Source organism: Acinonyx jubatus, chromosome E3 (genome assembly GCF_027475565.1).
Source record: "Acinonyx jubatus isolate Ajub_Pintada_27869175 chromosome E3, VMU_Ajub_asm_v1.0, whole genome shotgun sequence".
NCBI classification, from domain to species: domain Eukaryota; kingdom Metazoa; phylum Chordata; class Mammalia; order Carnivora; family Felidae; genus Acinonyx; species Acinonyx jubatus.
The window spans coordinates 2,370,336-2,390,369 of record NC_069398.1 but is presented as its reverse complement, the minus strand read 5'-3'; the positions used below and the strand labels follow the sequence as shown (position 1 = coordinate 2,390,369).

Below are 20,034 nucleotides of genomic sequence, written 5' to 3'. Positions count from 1 at the left end.
CTGTGTAAAACTGGGTGTAATCCCAGTGAGTGCGGGTTTAGAGCAGGGACTGAGAACATAGTCTCTGAGCCACAGTGTTAGGGTTGACTTCCTCCCTTGCTCTGATACTGACCAGGTGTGTGACTTTGGGCAAGTATGGTATCCTCTCTGTGGCTCACTTCACTCCTCCAGAAAATGGGGACAAGAGTAACAGTACCACCTACCTTTAGGGGTGGTTATGAGGATGGAATAAACTTAAGGCTGTGCCTGGCAGGTGGAAAATACGACACAGTTGTCTGTCCTAATCACGAAGTGATGCAAATTGTTCAGAATGTGATTGAACCCACGTCTTTCGTTTTTCTTTTCCGTCTCAGCCGGAATGACATTATCCCTTAGAAATACCCCTTCACCTTCACTGTCAGACTCAGTCACTCATCCTTTCTGCCCATTTAATGCTGGGATTGGACACATTAGTAGACAGTATGGTTTTGTCCTATATTATAAAGTGTTTGCCTCTCTCACTGGACTTCTCAAGTCCGCTGAGCTTGTTAAGAGCAGGCACTGAGGGCTATGCACTATTTTATCCCCAACATCTGTTCTCTCTACACAGTGGTTCTTTGTCTGTCAGGAAAGCATGTGGTGTGGTTTGGTTTGCATTGGTGAGCCAGCAGAAGCTTTGGGGGAGACAGGTTTGGGCACATACCTCACCTCTGCTCCCCTCCCTTTGTTTTGGCCACGTTGATCCCATCCATGTCCATATTATTTATTGCCATTCACTACCACTGCTTTAATCTGGACCTCTGCCATCATTACAAACCATTTCTATTTTTTTCCCTTGTCTCCAACTATTTCTTCCCATATGCCCTACATACTGCGAGATTAATCTTCCTAAAATGCAAATTCGATTATTGCTTACCTCCCTGTCTCTCCCACTAGACTGCAAATGTATTGTATCTTTCCTTATGTCCACGATCCTAGAATAATGTCTAGTGCAAAACAGGTGCTCGAATTACCTAGCTTTATTCCCCCCCCACCCCTTTTTTCCCCTGTGTTTATATCCTCAACCCTTAGAAAAGAACAATCCATATGTCTACCAGGGGGGTAACAGGTAAATATTTAGTGGCATATTCATAGGATGGAATACCAAATAGTAGATGAAATCAAAGAACTATATCTGTGTGTATTAGCAAGGACAGATCTTAAAAACAGACTCTTGAGTGAACAAAGTCAATTTCAGAATGATATGCAGGGTATATGCAATTTATCTAAATAACATTCCACAACTCTTTATATTTTTATGGTTAGGCAAAGTATATAAAATACGGACCACGTATACAAAAGAATTCATTATTACCTCAGGGGGAGGGATAGAAAAATGTCCTTGAGAAGTATGTGGAATTTGGCTTTATTAACTATGTTTTCTGTACACGGAGGGAAAGAGACAGAGACAGGGAGACAGAGATGGGGGAGAGAAGAAAGAAAAGGAGGAGGAAAGACAGGAGAGAGAGATCTAGAGCTGGAAAGAGCCCTAAATAAACTAAAATCCAGAAAGAGCTGAGCTATTCACAGGAGAGAAGAAACCTGTGACTTCTTTTATTCCCAGGCAAGGGAGGAGACAGAGATAACTCACTGTCCATTGTTGATGGAAAGGAGAAATCAGCCCAATTTTTAACAGAACTGTGGTCTGGTGGGATGGGTTAGAATCCACTGGAGCTCCGGCAAAGGGCAGGTCTGCGCCCACCTGGGACTCTACTTTGGGGGGCTTCACTCAGTGCACTGAGGCTGCGTGTTGAAGGCTGAGATCGGGGTAGAAGGGCCTCAAGGAGGCCTGAGGTGTCTGGATGATCCTTTTCAGAGAGCTGGCAAAGCCTCACTAAAGGTTGGAAGAGATGACGAAACCCTGAAGCACAGACCAGGTGTTTGGCAGTGGCTGGTGAAAGGTCGGGGCAGAGCAGAGAGCTGAGACATAGCCCCCAGTGCACACGGGGTTGGGGGGGTGCGGGGGGGTGCGGGAGGGGGGGCTGGGCAGCATGGTGGGAAGAAACAGCCTGAGGCACAGAAAGCCAGGTGGGGGTCACAACAGAGAGAATTCCTCAGTGCCCCGCAGAGCTGGTGGCTGGTCTCATAAGACAATGACATCTCTGGAGTCTGGCCGGTGCTCAGATGCCAAGCCCTGTTGAAAGCAGAGCCCTGATCCTATTCTTGAAAACATTTGAGTCTAATGACAGCTGTGACAAAATCTAGGCAGGCTCGACTCAGATTATACTCAGTCCCAACTGTACAGTCTGATGGAGAAAGATCGAAGGATCGGTCGATAGTTTAAGGAAGACTGCTGAACGAAGGAATGAATGAACCTGTGAATGAACGAATGTAAGTCTTTGATATTAATCCAGCTTTTGGGACACCTTGCTAGTAGTAAATAAGCTGTCAATTCGGGGCCAAAAGCTCCATTTAGTAAGAATGAATTTGCTCTTTCTCTACATCTGTTGGAAAGCTCCAAGGGTCACTGACAAATTTTTAAGTGCAAGTTAGCAAAATGAAGGAGATTTTTTTATAACACTGAATTTATTCAATTTAGAGGGCTGACATTGATCTGATGGTGTCTCCTTATTTTCCTGGTGTTAAAATGCTCTTTCTTCCATGAAGTGATGATATTCAGTAGCTGCTTTAAAAGATGTAATTAATTAGCAAAATGAAAATCTGGCTACTCTTTGAGGGCCCCCTAGATATGCTGGACTTACTTCTAGTACCTCCGGTGATTGAGGTTTCTCCTGTCTCACCACCGAGCTGAGTGAATTCATTATTTGGGGCTTGGATTAAAAAATCACTCACTCCCAGAAATATTTCCTGACGCTGCAGACTTCTGTAGGCTCTCCATGTAACAGACGCCCATGGTATTTGTCACTTTTCTAAACACTCATCAGATGTGTTTCTGCGAAGTCAACGTGCGTAGATTATAGCTCAGTGAGCACAAGCGCGGTGCTGATTTTTTCCACCCCCAAATCCGCAGGACCCACCACTGGGCCTGGCACAGAGCACTTGCTCTATTGACGTATCTGCTGAGCGAACGGATGTGAGCTGCAGCAAATGTAGGGAAAAGAGCTGGTTTCTTTGTCTGCCTCAGTTGCCCCCAAGTGCACACGAAGCGCCTTCTCATAATTATCAGCTTCATCTTCCTCGGGAATGGTGGCAGGTGGGTGGGCAGAGGAAGGCAAACTCAGGGCTCACTCTTGCCCACCCTCGCGTCTCACAGCCCCAGTAGGTTCAGAGGAGAAGGAAGAACAAAACAGATGTTTTATGCGCTCTTACTTTCGATTACGTCAGTTGTTCCTCATCAGGGTCTCTGAATTGTTATTTTATTAACCTCATTTGATTTATGCAGAAACTGAGACTTGAAGAGATTCAATCATGTGTTCACCGGAGTTTCCATCACAGCTGGGGTAGAGCTCAGTTACTGCTGCCTGCAAAGACCACGCTGTTTTGCGCTCTGTTGGGTGCGGCCCATCTCCATCCAAGACAGGCGCCCAGTCCTCGTGCACCCTGGATTTTTGCGCAGAAGATTCGTGAGAAGGCCAGAGAGCCCCCACCCTTGCTGCCCCGCCCGTCTGGGATCCGGCACGCAGGTGCCTCCCTCCCCCTGGAGCAGATGCACGTTGGCTCCGTTTCCCACTCCATCAGTAGGAAATCATTACCGTGTCACTAGGAAAATGAAACAATGCACGTTGTGCAACACCCACGGTGACACTGAGAAATGAGGAGCTGCCGTGAGGGCCTCGCAGCCAGATCCGTACGCCTGCCAGCCAAATCACAAATGGCCCTGCGCGCATCTGTCTTGGAGAACAGGGGGTTCCACTGTGGTGCGTGACGCACGCACAGACATCAAGGAGCAGCCCGTGGAAGGGAGCGTGGGGGCCTCAGTCGTGGGACCCGCTGGTGGCAAGCTCCGGGTTCTCCACAGCAAGCACACGTGAGCACATCGTGGAACAGTCACTTCCCTGAGCGGGAAGCCTTCCAGCTACCTGGTAGCCAGGTAACTTCTCACCAACATGCCTGCTGACCCTGGTCCCTTTGGAATACTTTGTCTAGAAGCTCCCTAGTTGCTAAATGATCCGTCACTGACCATCCTGGTCAGCGTTTCCCAAGGTGCGGGAGGCACCTCTGAAGAGACTGTAGTTGGAGACGTTAACTCGCAGAGAGTGAGGCTTCTTGCCTTCCGAGATCTCTTGAATGGCTTCACCCACCAGCAGGAGATCCCCATCCTCTCTGTCTTGAGCCCCTCTCTCTCCAACACTTTCCAATCTTCCTTTAAAAAATTTTTTTTTTAATTTTATTTTAGACAGGGTGAGTGGGGGAGAGGGGCAGAGGGAGAGAGAGAGACAGTCTCAAGCAGGCTCGATGCTTAGCACAGATCCCGTGATCCCACAATCCTGGGATCATGACCAGAGCTGAAATCCAGAGTCAGAAGTTCAACTGACAGAGCCACTCAGGTGGTCCTCCAATCTTTCTTTTGGATGAAGAGGCAGTGGCCTTCAGGCCATCTAGAGTTCTACACCGTGTTCTTTTTTCTTATTTGTTTTTATTCTTTTTTTAATGTTTCATTTATTAAAAAAAATTTTAATGTTGATTTATTTTTGTTTGTTATTATGTTTATTAACGTTTATTTATTTTTGAGAGACAGAGAGTAAGCAGGGGAGGGGCCGAGAGAGAGAGGGAGACACAGAGTAATCCAAAGCAGGCTCCAGGCTCTGAGCTGTTGGCACGGAGCCTGATAAGGGGCTTGAACTCACCAGCCGAGAGATCATGACCTGAGTTCAAGTCAGACGCTTAACCAACTGAGCCACCTAGGTGCCCCAAATGTTTTATTTATTTGGGGCGCCTAGGTGAGAGAAGGCATGGGGGAAGGGCAGAAAGAGAGAGACACACACAGAATCCGAAGCAGGCTCCAGGCTCGGAGCTGTCAGCATAGAGCCCTATGTGGGGCTGGAACTCATGAGCTGCAGATCATGACCTGAGCCGAAGTCGGATGCTTAACCAACTGAGCCACCGTGGTGCCCCTATTGGTTTTTATTCTTTACTCATATTTATGATGAGCCGTACCTATTTTCTGCTTACCATGAGAGGAGGTAACTTTTTAAAATGCACTCATTTCTATTTACTAGGAGAGTCGGTATAAAGAAAAATGGACACAAACCTAGCACAGATACAGGGAACGTGGTCCCCAGCTTCTGACTATGTGAGTGTCACTCTGATGTGGCTCCTGGCTCTGTCTTCCCTGAGCTCCTCCCCACAGGTGCAGGAGCAGGCCCAGGGACTCACTGTGCCCTCCTCTTCCACTAAGCAGAAGTTCTGACGTTGAAGAAGGCAAGATTATTCCTCAGAGTCTCTCCTCTCAAAAATAACGTTCTCATTCCCCTGGACTGTTTTACCTGATGAGCTCCCAGTGCTCTCCCAAGCCCGCTTCCCTGGTCCTGAGCAATTCCAGTGTTCTGCCTCCTTCTCCTAAAGAGTGCCGTCGCTAGCTACACGTGCAATAGCATCGAGGCCTTTTTGTTCTCCTCTGTTGCCTTGCTTGTGTCACATGGTCTTTTGACATGCCACACCACAAACGTAGTGTCTGGGAAAATCCCTCTACGCTACCCACCTTGTACCTGCAGATGTATCTCAGGGCTCGTTGGGCATTATGTTTAACAGAGAATGGCACATCACTCAAGCGTTAACATCAGATTTAAAAAAGAGCAGAGTCCTGACTCTTGCACTTGGCAGCCGTAGGTCTTGGGTCATGAAACGGTTGCCCATGAGACTCAATGACTGGCTGGTGACTTCCAAATGTGGAGTGACACCACCTACTCTTTAGGAGTAGTGACACCAAAGTATTCATGCTTGGATCTACACAGGATTTACATGGGGGCTCTATGTAAAAACTCATCTGCACTATTAAATACAGGAAAGGCAGCGAGGAATAGCTATATGGATCTATTAGAAATACAGGAGTATGAAGATCGAAAAGTATATATTCAAGATTAGCAGTAAATGTCAAAATGCTGTTCCTGTACTTTTCCACCCAAATGCATTGAGGCGCCATTCTGGATAAGACAGGGTGGCAATATGTCGGTCAAGACCTTTCTCACGTAAGCTGATACAGGTACAGAGAAGGAAACCACTGGAAATATTTAAGGACATGGAGATAACTTGGCCCCAAGGGACTCCGACCTGGAACTAAAAGCACATTGCTAGCTAGGGTTGCCTCTCCATTTCTGTAGGGCTCCCTGGGATGTCTCCTCTTTCTCACATTTCTCTGTTGCTGCATATCTGTTTTATTTTGCTTTCTTGGAAACCATATTTAGCTCCAGAGCTCCTCAGCCCTGTTGGACACCCTGTTTGAAATATCAAGGATTGGCAATTTTATTGACTTCCGTTGGGTGAGGTTTGACTCCTGAGACAGTCAACTCTATGGGAGTGACGGATGGTAACCAAGGTCATTTTGTAGACATGTGACAACAGAAGGCCTCCCCGGAAGGTGGCAGAAAGGTTAGCAAACAGGACTGTGGGGTGACCAGATCCCCAAGAGATGTCCACCACAGGGGGGTACAACGAAATATAGACCACATTGCTCTGAGATCTTCCTGGTTATATGATAGAAAAATGGGCCTAAGGTCAGAGAAAAAGGGTTGACCAAGGCCGCACATCTTGTGGCTACCCAGTCACAACCGGGCGTTAGAATTCTAGTTTTGTGTTTCTGCGATGGTGATTTTTAAGTCCTAACTGTAGCCAGTCGAATGTACCCACAACTTCCCCCTCACTGAAATCCGCTCTTCACCCAATCCTGAAATATATTATTTTCCCAATCCAAACATGTCAGGGATTTTATTGCATTTGCATTTCAAACCTGATAAAATCATTTTCCGGGTGACATTTTTCCTTGAAGGCAACTTCAAATTGAATATTTTTTTCCTTGTTATCTCCCTCTCCCTTACCAGTCCAACTTCACTTTCAGATTGCAAATCACTCGCTATCCAGAGAGAGGCAATGATCTTTCCCTCCCTGGTGTGTGGAGAGGCTTTGCATTTCCAACTTAGGTCGATACGTAGAGAAAACCCTTTCCCAAACACCTTAAAATATCTTCATTGCCCATATCTCACAAGCTGATCTTTGCTCTTTGCCAGATGCTACAAGCGGGCACCTCCTGTGATGCCCCGAAGGCAGGTGACGTTAGGCGATTACATTCCTACTTGGATTTCAGGGTTCAACCCTTTGTATGCGACCCTCATTACTGATTTGCCTTAAGCACTTGCAACAAAGGGTACTGACTAGGAGTCAGGGGGTTCAGGGCGTGAAACCCTTTCTGAGGGTGACAAGCGAGAAGAATAGAACCTAAAACGTACAGACTTGGGAAGAGTCAGTGAAATAACACCTAGGGTAGTGCCACGCCCATGCCTTACACAAGATTGTAAACTCTTGTGAGTCCTTTGTGATCTGCTTCGCATCATCTTTCACCAAACCCGAGCTTAGGAAGATCATTATTATCAAGTGGGAGACCCCATCATTCAGTAAGGAAAAAGGTGAGACTCCTCACCCCAACAGCTGGCTCCAGCTTGGAGCCCCTTGAGGCTGAGTGACAAGGGGTACATTTCTTAAGGTCTCTGGTCCCCTGGAAAAGAAGGACACCTCGGGTCTGCTGTTTGCAGGGTGGGTATGAGGCTACCAGGCCATTAGATGTGCTGCCCAGAATAGCTCTGCGAGCTATTGCTTATATGGGAGAAGGATCTGTACAGAACTTCTCCTGGGGGCCAGGCACCGTGCCAGAAACGGATGTACTCTGTGACATTGTGCGCTGGACGGACAGTGCACGAATCCTTTCCAGTTAGATACATAAAGAAACGGAAGCACCGAGAGGTCAAACTCTTACTTTTGTAGGTGTCAGAGCCGGGGTTCATGCCCAAACTGTTGTTTTTACTGCCTTTGTCACTGGATTCCCACTGCCAGAGGTCCCGGGTCTTTTTTTCAAAACCTAAAATTAAAAGGGACAGTGAGCGGAAATTGTTATGAAAGAAGAGAAAGAAATTTAATGCTCGGAGAAAAATTTTCTTGGCATTTCCTCAAAATACTAATTGAAAACTTGTTTAAACACCCAGGACTGTCATCCAGATGGTGAAACATATAATTAAAATAATTACCCTAAATCTGGCAATCTAGAATTATCACTTATTATTATTAATATAGCACCTATTCAGACAGAATTAACTTTTTTTTAACTTCCAATTCCTTCTGTAATATTTAGCACAGCCCCACAGGCATAAGGATTATCTGTCTTTTGGATAAAGTGTTTATAACGCCTTTCATATGTATTCACATTCACCTAGAAAGAGTGCTTCCTCAGGCATGGAATGATTTTCCCAGCAATCCTGTGATGGTGGGCTGCCTTGCTCCCTTTCAAAGACAGGGATCTTGGGGCTCCTGGGTGGCTCAGTCAGTGAAGTATCTGACTTCAGCTCAGGTTATGATCTCATGGTTCATGGGTTTGAGCCCCATGTCGGGCTCTGTGCTGACAGCTCAGAGCCTGGAGCCTGCTTCGGATTCTGTGTCTCCCTCTCTCTCTCTGTGCCTCCCCCACTCATGCTCTGTCTCTGTCTCTCTCTCTCAAAAATAAATAAACATTAAAAAAAAAAACAAAGATGGGGATCTTAATGCCCCCACAAAGGTCTGCCACCTGGCTACAAAATGATAGGGCAGGGATTTGATTTCTCAACTCTTAACTCTGATCAGGTGAAAACTTTTTGAATTATGAAGATCAAAGAAATAAAATGGAATTAATAATGTGCCAGAGTGCCTGATGTCAACCTTACTCAGAACAAACCACTGGGAAACACCTACCTTCCCAACCTTAGGAAGAGGGTTCCGTGTGCCCTTGCTTGAGGGTACGTCCTGCAGTGATTTCAAAAGTCTGAAAAAAAAAATCACGCAATATCATGTAACTGTCGTTTATTACAGACTTCCATGCCTTGTATTGATTCTATGACGCTGAGTGACACAAAAACGAGAGTTCAAAGTTGGACACAGGGGACAGATGACTCCCCATACCTAGAGAACTGACTGAAAGGAAATTCAGTGAGCAGTTCACAGATCTTGTGCTCGATAAGAGACGTGTCCCTCCTTTTCAAGTTTTTATGTTTTTGTATCATGTGTGATGATGACACTAATTTTATAAGAAAGATCATCGCCGATGAATTTTAAAAATGCAGATACAGAGGTGACGACTGAAGGGTTACCTGATTCCGAGATAGCTTTCGTAATAGTGACCGAAAAATGTAAATGGCAGGCCTTTGGGCATTTTTGTCTTATTTCTCAGATGCCTCGCAGCTGTAGTGAGCTACATCGTTCTGTGGATTTCATTGGCTGCCTCACTAATGTATTAATTTTGTCTCTCTCTGCTGGAAACACTCACTGCTGAGGGGCGGGGGCTATTTGCCTACTAGTTCTGATTGGGAAGGAGAGTGATACTATGCATCTCGGGTAACCAGGGCTGACTGACTGGAGAATGTAAACGAGTTGAGGGACACGGTGGGATGGGCATGAGAAACCATCTAGCAGGAGGGCCGAGGAAACTGCAAGACTCCCGCCCACCCCTGCCAGGTCCATGGTGCTTAAAAACAAAACCAAAAATCCGACAAGAAAAAGAACGTAAAGGTTTTCTATCAGGTTCCTTCTTGGCTCAGGGACAACAAATAGTCCCCCCGGATGCGGTCTCATTCGCTCCGCCTGAGAGGGGCAACAAGAAGGGGATCAGCTTCACAAATCGGACAAGCAGGTTCACATCCCAGTTGGGTCATGACGGTGCTAGCCGCTGGAACTCGGACAGGACCCTTAACATTTCTGAATGTCAAGTGCCCTCTTGGTAACAGGAGGACAGTGGAAAGTAGAAAGGAAAGCGTGGAGATTACAGACCACGGTTTGGCCTATGATTACCACCTCCGTTCCCATGTGGCCCTGGCCTGTTCCCATGTGGTGCCACCCTGGGACCATCTGTATGCCCCCAGATACTCTGAGCTGTGCTTTCCTCACCGGGGTTTTTTCAGGTTATTTGCGCTGTTGGAAATGACACCCAACTTCTCCTCTGCTGTCCCTATTTTTCTGCAGCCTACTTCTCCTTCCCTTAGGGGACCCCTGCTGGTTTTCAACTCCACCGGGCTTCTCATGAACCGCAGACCAGGGGACCCCCCCCCCACCCCCGCCTGCTCATGATGCCCATAACCCCACGTGTCATCCCATCAGAGCGCTTGTCCCCGTTTATAATGCTGTGCTTGTGTGATGATTGGATTATTGTCTTGTCCTCTATTAGAACACAGGCTAGGGGAGAAAGTGTTGCCTAGCCCAGTAGGTTCTGAATATGCGTTTGTAAAACAAATGAACAAATAAAGGAAGCAAAAATGACAGCGTTTTCTGTCTTCGTAACTCCCTTGATCTTGGAACTGAGGTCTAAAAGATGGAAAGATGATCAAAGAAAATGGTCAACATTGTGAACACTATCCGTCCCTGTAAAATCATGCAAATAACTTGCTTTTGTAGGGTTATACCCAGGACCCGAAAGAGTGGACAAAGATAAACTAACAGACGGTGTATTGTGAGGAGGATGATTCAAGTTAAAACATTCTAAGTTGCGTATAATCTTCAGCGGGAACTTAAGAAGAGAGATAAACTTTGACTCTATTAAGTATGGCTGCTTTAATTTCTGGAGTAACCACTAAAACCTTCAAAATAAGGAATCTAACTTACAAACTGGTAAAGGACAAACAAGAAAATGGAGGCAGGGAGGGTGGAAAGCTCAATCCATCACAGACAGGAAAAGAGAAAATAAGGAATGGAAAAATATAGAATAGGCAAAGCTCCAAAGAATAGGTCTAACTCAATATGGACAAGACCTTTTGGGGGAAATTTTGAAGCTCTCGAAGAAGCTCTTAAAATAAGGCTTAAGTAAATGGAAACATACCCCATGTTCCAAAGCCTTACTAATGCCAAAAAATGCCAATTATCCCCCAAATTGGTCAAAAGATATAATTCATTAGCCAGTAAAGTCCCTATTGTGTCTTTTATGGAACTAAATACCTGATTGTAAAATGTATATGGAAGAATGAGGGGGCCGAAAATAGCCAGGACACTCGTAAAGAAAATAAAATGGCGAATACTAATGGGCAAGCCTAGAGTTACGATGAAAGTATATAATATTTAGGAGGGTGTGGGCATATAGGACAGAGATGCACAGAGCAATGGATCAGAATAAAGAAAACAAAGCGTCTGTCTAGAGACAAACATGGATTTGAAAACTTCATGTCTGATGGAAAACAGCAGCTTTACATCAGTGAGAAAGAGGGGGTCTCTTTAATAAACCACGTCAGCCCAACAGATTATCTACTGGAGAATGAGAAAGAGAGAAAGCTAGGGAGAGAGAGGGGGGATTCTTCACCTTTTCATTTTCTCAAGAGAGCTTAATATTTACATATGAAAGACTGCATTTTAAAGCTGGTGTGTGAAAAATAAAGCTCGTCTTTATAACATCTGAGTAAAGTAGAATTTCTTAATCAAGACACAAAACCAAAGCCACAGAGAAGTCGGTAAATTTGACTATGTCCAAATGTTCATCAAAACACAAAGCCAGCACGTAAGACCTGAAACAAATTCCAAGCTGGGAGTTTTCAGCAACACATAAACCCAGCAAGATGTTAGTAGCAGCATATATTAAAAACTCTCACAGACTTAGTAAGAAATACCAAACAACCAATAAACAAAATGGACAAAATCCTCGAATCATCATTCGCAGAAGGGAAAGGACACAGGGACACTAAAATAAGAAAAGAAGTTCATCTTCAATGGTAATTGAAAAATTTAAATGCAAATTAAAGCCACAGTGAAATATTTCTATTGGTCAGTTTGACAAACTTTAAATGTTTAAAATTAAAAAAAAAATTTTTTAATGTTTATTTATTTTTGAGACAGAGACAGAACATGAGCGGGGGAGGGTCAGAGAGAGAGGGAGACACAGAATCCGAAGCAGGCTCCAGGCTCCTAGCTGTCAGCACAGAGCCCGACGCGGGGCTCGAACTCACAGACGGTGAGATCATGACCTGAGCCAGAGTCGGAAGCTCAACCGACTGAGCCACCCAGGAGCCCCTTAAAAGTTTGAAAATATGCATATGGAGAACAGGCACTCACATACAACTGCTGGTTCGGAGCATAGACATTTGCAACTGCTTTAGAACATACCAATCATTATTTAATATAGTTTTTAAAAAATGGGCAGCCTTAAACATCATTAGCACCATTGTTTCCAAAATGACATTTAAAAAAACAAATCCCTGGAGGGGTGCCTGGCTGGCTCAGTCAGTTAAGTGTCTGACTCTTGGTTTCGGCTCAGAGCATGATCTTGCAGTTTGTGGGATCGAGCCCCACGTCGGGCTCTGCACTGACAGCACGGACCCTGCTTAGGATTCTCTCCCTCCGTTGCTCTCTGCCCCTGCCCCACTCACATGTGTGTGCATGCACACGCTCTCTCAAAATAAATAAACTAAGAAAAAAAAAAGAAACCCTGGAAATATCCAACAAATCCAACAATAGGTGAACAGGTAAATAAATTGTGGCATATTTATACACTGAAATATCACACAGAGGTAAAATAAATACTACCTATACATATCACAGCTTGTTTGAGCAAAAAGTAAAACAGAAACAAATATTAAAAGACTAGGTACAGGATAATTTCACTTATGTAAGGCTCCCAAACTTGAGAAGTGACACACTGAATAAGCATTACCTGGTACAACTTTATAGAAAACCTGAGGAAGGGTAATCACAAAATTCAGGAGATGGTTAGTTATCTTTAGGCTCTGTGCGGGGGATGTATCCAAGGTAGGTTACACAAGGAAGCCTGGAAAAGCAGTGGTGACATTCTTCCTTTTGTGTTGATTGGTGCACTGTTACACATTTTGTTACTGCTTATATGTTACTGTGTTACTGTTCCATGATAGACTTTATTCATGAAGTATCACATACTTTTCTTTTAAATGAAGGAAGGACTAGTTAGATAATTCTGCTCACTTAGAGTATTCATTTTCCAACCAATTACATTTTGTAAATATTAAAAAGTTGAAACCAACTCAATTTTTTTTCTTTTTCAATATATGAAATTTATTGTCAAATTGGTTTCCATACAACACCCAGTGCTCATCCCAAAAGGTCCCCTCCTCAATACCCATCACCCACCCTCCCCTCCCTTCCACCCCCCATCAACCCTCAGTTTGTTCTCAGTTTTTAAGAGTCTCTTATGCTTTGGCTCTCTCCCACTCTAACCTCTTTTTTTTTCCAACTCAATTTTTCTATTCTGGCTTTCTGAGGCCATGGGATACCCAATGAATAGACAACCAGACCACTTATCTTGTCATTTAGATTTCCTTTATTTAGATTTAAATCTGCCTTACTCAAGACATGCTCTCCATGAATTGAAATCCCTTGAAAGCCATGCTGGTTATAAAAATGGACAATGAATAGTCCCTTTGAACAAACTATCATTCGTAAGGATCTATAGAACTGTCACTTTTCCTCGATTGTCCTTACATAATGAAGTAGACCTTTTTCACTCAACTGATTAAAGGTGGGTGATTGAGTCATCTTGCAGACATGTCCATTGCCCTGTGGAAACCAACACCTTTTCTAACAAGAATGCTTAAAATGAAAATTATTCTGTTCCTCTGATGAGTCTTCAGATTAGCGAAGGAGTACCTGGGTGGATCAGTCGGTTAAGCATCCAACTCTTGATTTCAGCTTAGGTCATGATCTCAGGGTTGTGGGATCAAGCCTGTCATCGGTCTCTGCACTGACACTGTGGAGGCTGCTTGGGATTCTCTCTCCCTCTCCCTCTGCCCTTCCCCCACTTGCACACCCATATTCTCTTTTTCTCTCTCTCTCTCAAAAAAAATTTTAAAAAGTCAGATTAGTGACTTTATAGAGCTACTGGTTAGATTTTTGGTGGTCTCTCCTTGTTCTAATGATGAAGATGTTCTCAGGCTTAAGGTGGGGTTGGTATGCTGTATTTTATCAGTGACCCATGGTCTGGGATGATCTTTATGCTGTCTGAAAGATGGCTGGATGGTTCTGAATATTCTGGAGCAAGTCAGATAAAATATTACTACTTCCTGCATAAGTTGAAGACTAAAATTAACCTCAGATACAATCTAAAAAGTCTTCCTAGGTGGAGGAATTTAAGTCCTGTCCACGTCAATTATTACAAAGGTAGACACCATTATTAGGTCACCTGTCTTAGTAAGTTTTGCTTGCCCATATGAAGTGTCCATAAGGTTTCATGTTGTGTTTTCTCTGGATACACATCAGCATTACTTGAGTTAAAAAAAAGATGCCCAGTGCTCATCCTAGATCAACTATATTAGATTTGTGACTTTAAGTACTGCTGCATTTTTAATTTTCTATAGGTGACTCACGTGCAACCAGGGTTGAAAACAACCTCTGAAGTCAAACCGGATCTTATTTTGAATCTCAACGTTAGCAACAAGCTGCTTGGTATTATGATTAAACCTTTCTAAATTACTAGTTTCCTTAGCTGGGAAAAGTGGCTAATAATGGTATCAGCTTCATTTGCTGCCAAGATTAAACAAGATAATCCACGTAACACACTTCGAACAGCACCTGACACATAAAATATATTCAATAAATGATGGCTACTGTTGCCACACTTATTTGTTTTATGAGTATTTACTGTCAAGGTACAGAGAGGAGAGAAAAGGCTGGATTCATCCTGTCAAGAAGGGTCCAGGGGAAATCGGAATCCCTAGTTCTTCCTGATGAAAGTCGGAAACCCTCCTTATGTTTTATTTCTCCCTTGTGGGGCCTCATCCCCCAGAAATGCAGAAGTCACATTCTTCAAATCCATGATTATGTTCTAAAAGTTCTATGTTCTTTCCACATCAACAAGCCTTCCCTGAGGAGGCTCTGAAACTAGAAGGCTTGAACTAAGTAACCCAAAAGGGTTGGTGGAAAAGTTCAACTGTCCCTGGCATCCTGCCAATCCAGACAGAAGTCCTGGAAATACTTTATCTCTGAAAATAAAAATCAATTTGGTGGACCCGAAGATAATGTAGTATTCGCAGACATGCCATTTTTCTTCCAACGTAATTCCCCTTGATGCCGCTAAAGGGCTTAGTTGTCAGCAGCAAGATAGAGGGAGCATTTTTTTTTTCTGGGATAAATTATGAATTGGCTCCCACTCCATCAGCCCCGTGCTAATATGTCACCAGCCATCAAGGTCAGGCATAGCTTCAGTTCACTTACCCTCAAGGTGATAGAATGGTTAACAGCACAGGATTTTGATTACAGAGGCTCACCTTCTGTCAGGGCCTCTGTTTTATTAACATGACAAATGGCAAGTTACTTAATCTCTAGGCATTTCAATTTTCTCACCTGTAAAATGGGGATGATATCGCCCACCTGACATGGTCTTGGGAAGAATTCAATGAACGAATCCTTCCTAAAGGTGTTTTCCCACAAAATACCCTTTTGGTATTTAAAAAGGACCCAGGACTTTGTTGCTATTGAGGATTGTGTTAGTGAGTTTGAGAAAACAACTCAAACAGCTCTAAAGTTATCTGTGTATGTTCCATGCCTGGGAAGTAAGTATGTGTTGCAGTTTTCATTGGTGCTTGAAGAAACATACTAGAAATGGCAAATCAACCTAAGGCCAGGATGCAAGGGATTTTTTTTTTTTTCTCCTGGCAATCAGGATAAAATGCCCACATTTATACGTTTAGAGTTGTGTTGAGTGAAATGCTGGCTAGGGGAGATTTAGAAAAGCTGGTTCCAGTCCTGGTTCTCACAATAACTAACTATATAACCCTAGGCAAATCATTTTCATTTTTTCTCAGCCTGTTTCCTTGGTGATGAAGTATATCTAGGCTGGAGTAGATGTTAAGGTCAAACCCTGTTTGACTATGCATTGAAAATACTCATATTTAGGGAATCAGTGTTGGCTTTATAGAATAGCTCAAGAGAGATCCTTCTGTGTGGACCGATTTGAGTAGGTGCTGATAAAGACCTGGCCCTCTGCTCTGTTATTTAGATTAGATTGCAAAGCTGGAGGAGAAGGACTTTGTCTACTCTGCAATGGTTCTCCTTCACTGTCTTCCATCCAACTCTATCCTGCTCTGTGCACTAAAACACTAGGAGGCTCTGTGCACCAAGTCGGGCTTCCTTGTCTTCTGGCCCCTCGTTCAGTGAAACCAACGGGAGGACCTGGCAGGATATCAGATCATGCGGGGAGAAGAGAGAGAGATCACAGCATTCTCCCCCAATCTCCTTCCTGCCAGACTGTGGTGTAGTAGGGTGCAGCACTCAGTGGTATGGCAGATTCCTCCATCCAAGCTCATGTCTTCTACCAGACAGGCTTACTCTACAGCCATAGCTCTCATCAGGCTTCGCAACTATTTTCTCGCTTGCCTCTAGGGTGATCTCTGGGTGACAATGGCATTCCCCTTGTTGCCAGCTTCGGGGTACTTCTCCAACCCCTTGTTGATTTCTCACACCTTATCAGGAGTTCATTCATAAACTATACTGAATCATCCTTTTGGGATATGCCATCCTTTGATTATGCCAGGGCCCTCCTCAATACAATAATTTATTTAACACCTGCAGAGTCCCTTGTATTTAGTAGGTATTCAAGACCTGCCTTTGAAATGACCCTCTGGCTCATCATAAAATCATCATGTCTGTGTGTGAATGATATGCTCTTCATCAGAACCAAAGTAGCTACGATCATGCACATTTTTCTTTGGAGGCAAGTCTCCCTTCACCTTCCCCCATTTTTTTCATTGAATCCCATAATATTTTTTAATATTTATTTATTTATTTACTTGTTTGTTTGTTTGTTTTTGAAACAGAGAGAGAGAGAAAGAGAGAGAGAGAGACTGGGAGGGAGGGGGAGAGAGAGAGAGAGATTGGGAGAGAGAATGAGAGTGGAGGAAGGGGAGAGGGAGAGAAAGAGAGACAGAGAATCCCAAGCAGACTCTGTGTCTTCAGTGCAGAGTCTGATGTGGAGCTAGAACTCACATACCGTGAGATCATGACCTGAGCCAAAATCAGGAGTTAGATGCTTAACCACCTGAGCACCCAGGTGCCCCTCATCTTAATTTTTAAAGGATATTTTTAAAGAATTCTGGATTGATAGTTTCTTTTTTCTTTCAACACCTTGGAAATGTTGCTCTCCCTCGTTCTGGACTCCATTGTTTCTGATAAGAAATCAGCAGTAATTTCCCTGAATGTAATGTGTTGCTTCATCTGGCTGCTTTCAGGACTCCCTCTTTATCTTTTCTGTTCACAGTTTGATTATGATGTGTCTGATGTCAAGATGTGGTATTCTTTGTATTTACTCTAGATGGGTTTCACTACACTTCTTTAATCTGTACATTTATATCTTTCTCCAAATTTAGGAAATGTGTAGACATATTTCTTCAAAAAACAAGTCACGCCTTATTCCTTCTCTCCTCTCCCTCTGGCACTCCAATTACAATATGTTAGATCTTTTAATGTTGTCCTACAGTCTAAGGCTCTGTTCAAGTCTTCAATCTTTCATCTTTGTTTCTTTTTTTTTTTTTTTTTTTCTTCAGACTGGATACTTTATTATTGACCTACATTTAAGCTTAAGGATTCTTTCCTGGTCATCTCTAATAGAACTGTTAGGTCCATCCCATGTATTTAAATTTCAAATGTTGTATTTTTTAGTTAGAAAACAGTAATTTGCTTCTTCTTAAGACTTCATAAGTCTTTTCTGGTATTTACCTTTTCATTCATTACTAACATAATTTCTTTACATTATTGAGTATAAGTATAATAGGTACTTTAAAATAGTTTACATTTTACTTTTAACAAAATAGTTCTGCTACTTCCAATATATTACTTCAGGTTGGTCTCCAGAGATTGCCTTTTTATTTTTCTTTTCTTTTCTTTTCTTTCCTCTCCTTTCCTTTCCTTTTTTTTTTTTTTTTTAAGAACCAGTCACATTCTCCTTTTTCGTGTAGATATTGCAAATACTGTGTTATTGTGACTCTAAATTCTATTGTATGCCTCCGAAGCATGTTGATTCAGTTGTTTCAGCAGAAAATTGGCCTGGTTGGAATCACAGTGCAAACTCTACCTCTTGGAGGCTACTGAAATTTCTGTTCACTCATCTTGTTGTTAGTAGGTGTGGCATCTGCCCTCTGCAGGGCTGGTTCAGTCATCCGTCAGATACTCAGGCAAAGTTTATACCCTGGATCTTATCTTCTGCCTCTCATGTTCTTTTTCTGGACCCCTCCTTACTTTTCAATGGCTGCAGCTGGCCCAAACTCTGTCCTCTGATTTTTCAGGCAAGACACACTTGTTGGTATTCTGTTGGACTTTTAGTCACCCAACATGGCCCAGGAGGAAGATTGCCATCTGCTAGATGCTGTGAAGCTGGGAAACTCACCCAGTGTAATTTCCTCATTTCAAGAGAGGTGACCCCTTTCAAGAATCTACCTGCTCTTATGTTCCCAAGTGTTTTAATATAGTTGTGTTTTTACTTTATCCAGAGTCTATAGTTATTATTCATGGGAAGGTCTGAGTGGTAGAAGCTAAGTCATACTGGAAACCAAATGGGAATTTGGTTGAAGGTTGAAACCTTCTTGAAGATTTAATATTACCCTGTGTTTCGAGCTGCTAACAGGGTGATGGAGCCAACTAAAATGCAAACCCAAAATTACAATTTCATTCGATAAAGGCATAGGGCCTATCCCAGAAAGGATGTTTAAAACAGAAGTGCAGCATTTAATGTTCTTGCACATATAAGTTGGACGCCTAATGGCGGTGTTTCTCAATCTCTATCAACAATATGCCTCTACCTTTAGATAAAATAAACTCATAACTTGGCGACTCTGCTCCTTTCAAGGAAGGCTGGAATAGTCATCCAAGGCAGTTTCTTCATTGGAAGATGGTTTTGCAGTTTTATGTTTTGCGTCAAAGGCTCAAAAATACTAATAGTAATAGCAAGCATAACGTTCATAACTTCTTTTCTACCACTGCTGGATTGCCATGCACTCCGCCTTAGTAGATATTACTATCTATAATCCTCTTTTTACAGGTAAGGAAATTAAAGTACTTGGAGGTAAAGCAATGCAAAATTCACCCAGCTTGTCAGAGGTGGACCCTGGATTCAAATCTAGGTTCCTATATTGATGAGGTGATCCTATTTTACTTCTGTTCTAGACTGATACCAATTCCCTTAAAAAAAAAAAAACAACACTGAATTTGTCTAAAATCTTAATGCTAGAGGAACCCAGGAAGCTCTATCAAAGAAAGATCAGCTGACAGTGGAACTCAAAAGAGTACTGGATGTGCCACTAATTTTCAGATTGTTTGACACAGACCAAACCCTAAACCTGTATATCCACGTAGCAGTAAACAGAAGTTGATTGGCAGAAGTGAATTCAGCTCCCAGGAAGGAGGAGGAAGTTGCCGTTGAAAGTCTATCAGACCTTTTTGTAGACCTCATAAGAAATTCCATTATTCCAGAATTCTAACATGATTGAAAACCTAGGGCATCAGTCACTTTCAGAAGCTAATCATATTCTTAACAGCCAGAACAGTGTGACTTTGGCTCAAGATAGGTCAAACTTGTTTCTTTCTCTTTTGGCGGGGGTCGGGGTGGGGCATGGGGAGATTTAACTCAATTGAAAACAGCTAAGAATCTGAAAGGGGCTTGAATTAAACTTTGCTTCCAATGTCTCATTAAGAAGGTCATTTTCAAAAGTTTCTGCACATTTTGTTTCAGTACAAAGAGACACCAGGCTGTGGTTTTTCTCTAGCATTGTCTCATGTTAAAATGATCTTGGCACACACAGAGGGGTTTTGTTGACTCTAATTGAATTTGTTGCTTGGGAAGACAAGCAGCACATTCAAACCAGCACATTCAGAAGGAGCTACCCAAGTCCTAAGTGTTGGAACCAGGAGAGAAGATACTCAGAAACTCACAAAATATTCAGCATATTT

At 43.2% G+C, this 20,034-nt stretch overlaps 1 long non-coding RNA gene across 1 annotated transcript in view; it reads right to left on the bottom strand.

Annotated features, from left to right (window-relative positions):
- Window positions 1-20,034, bottom strand: part of LOC128313590 (uncharacterized) — a 242,573-nt gene that overhangs the window by 91,350 nt on the left and 131,189 nt on the right. Inside the window, exons 3-4 of the long non-coding RNA XR_008294504.1 lie at window positions 8,851-8,920; window positions 7,886-7,987 (exon numbers count right to left, since the gene is read on the bottom strand). This is a non-coding gene — a long non-coding RNA (uncharacterized LOC128313590). The remainder of the gene's footprint in view (window positions 1-7,885; window positions 7,988-8,850; window positions 8,921-20,034) is intronic.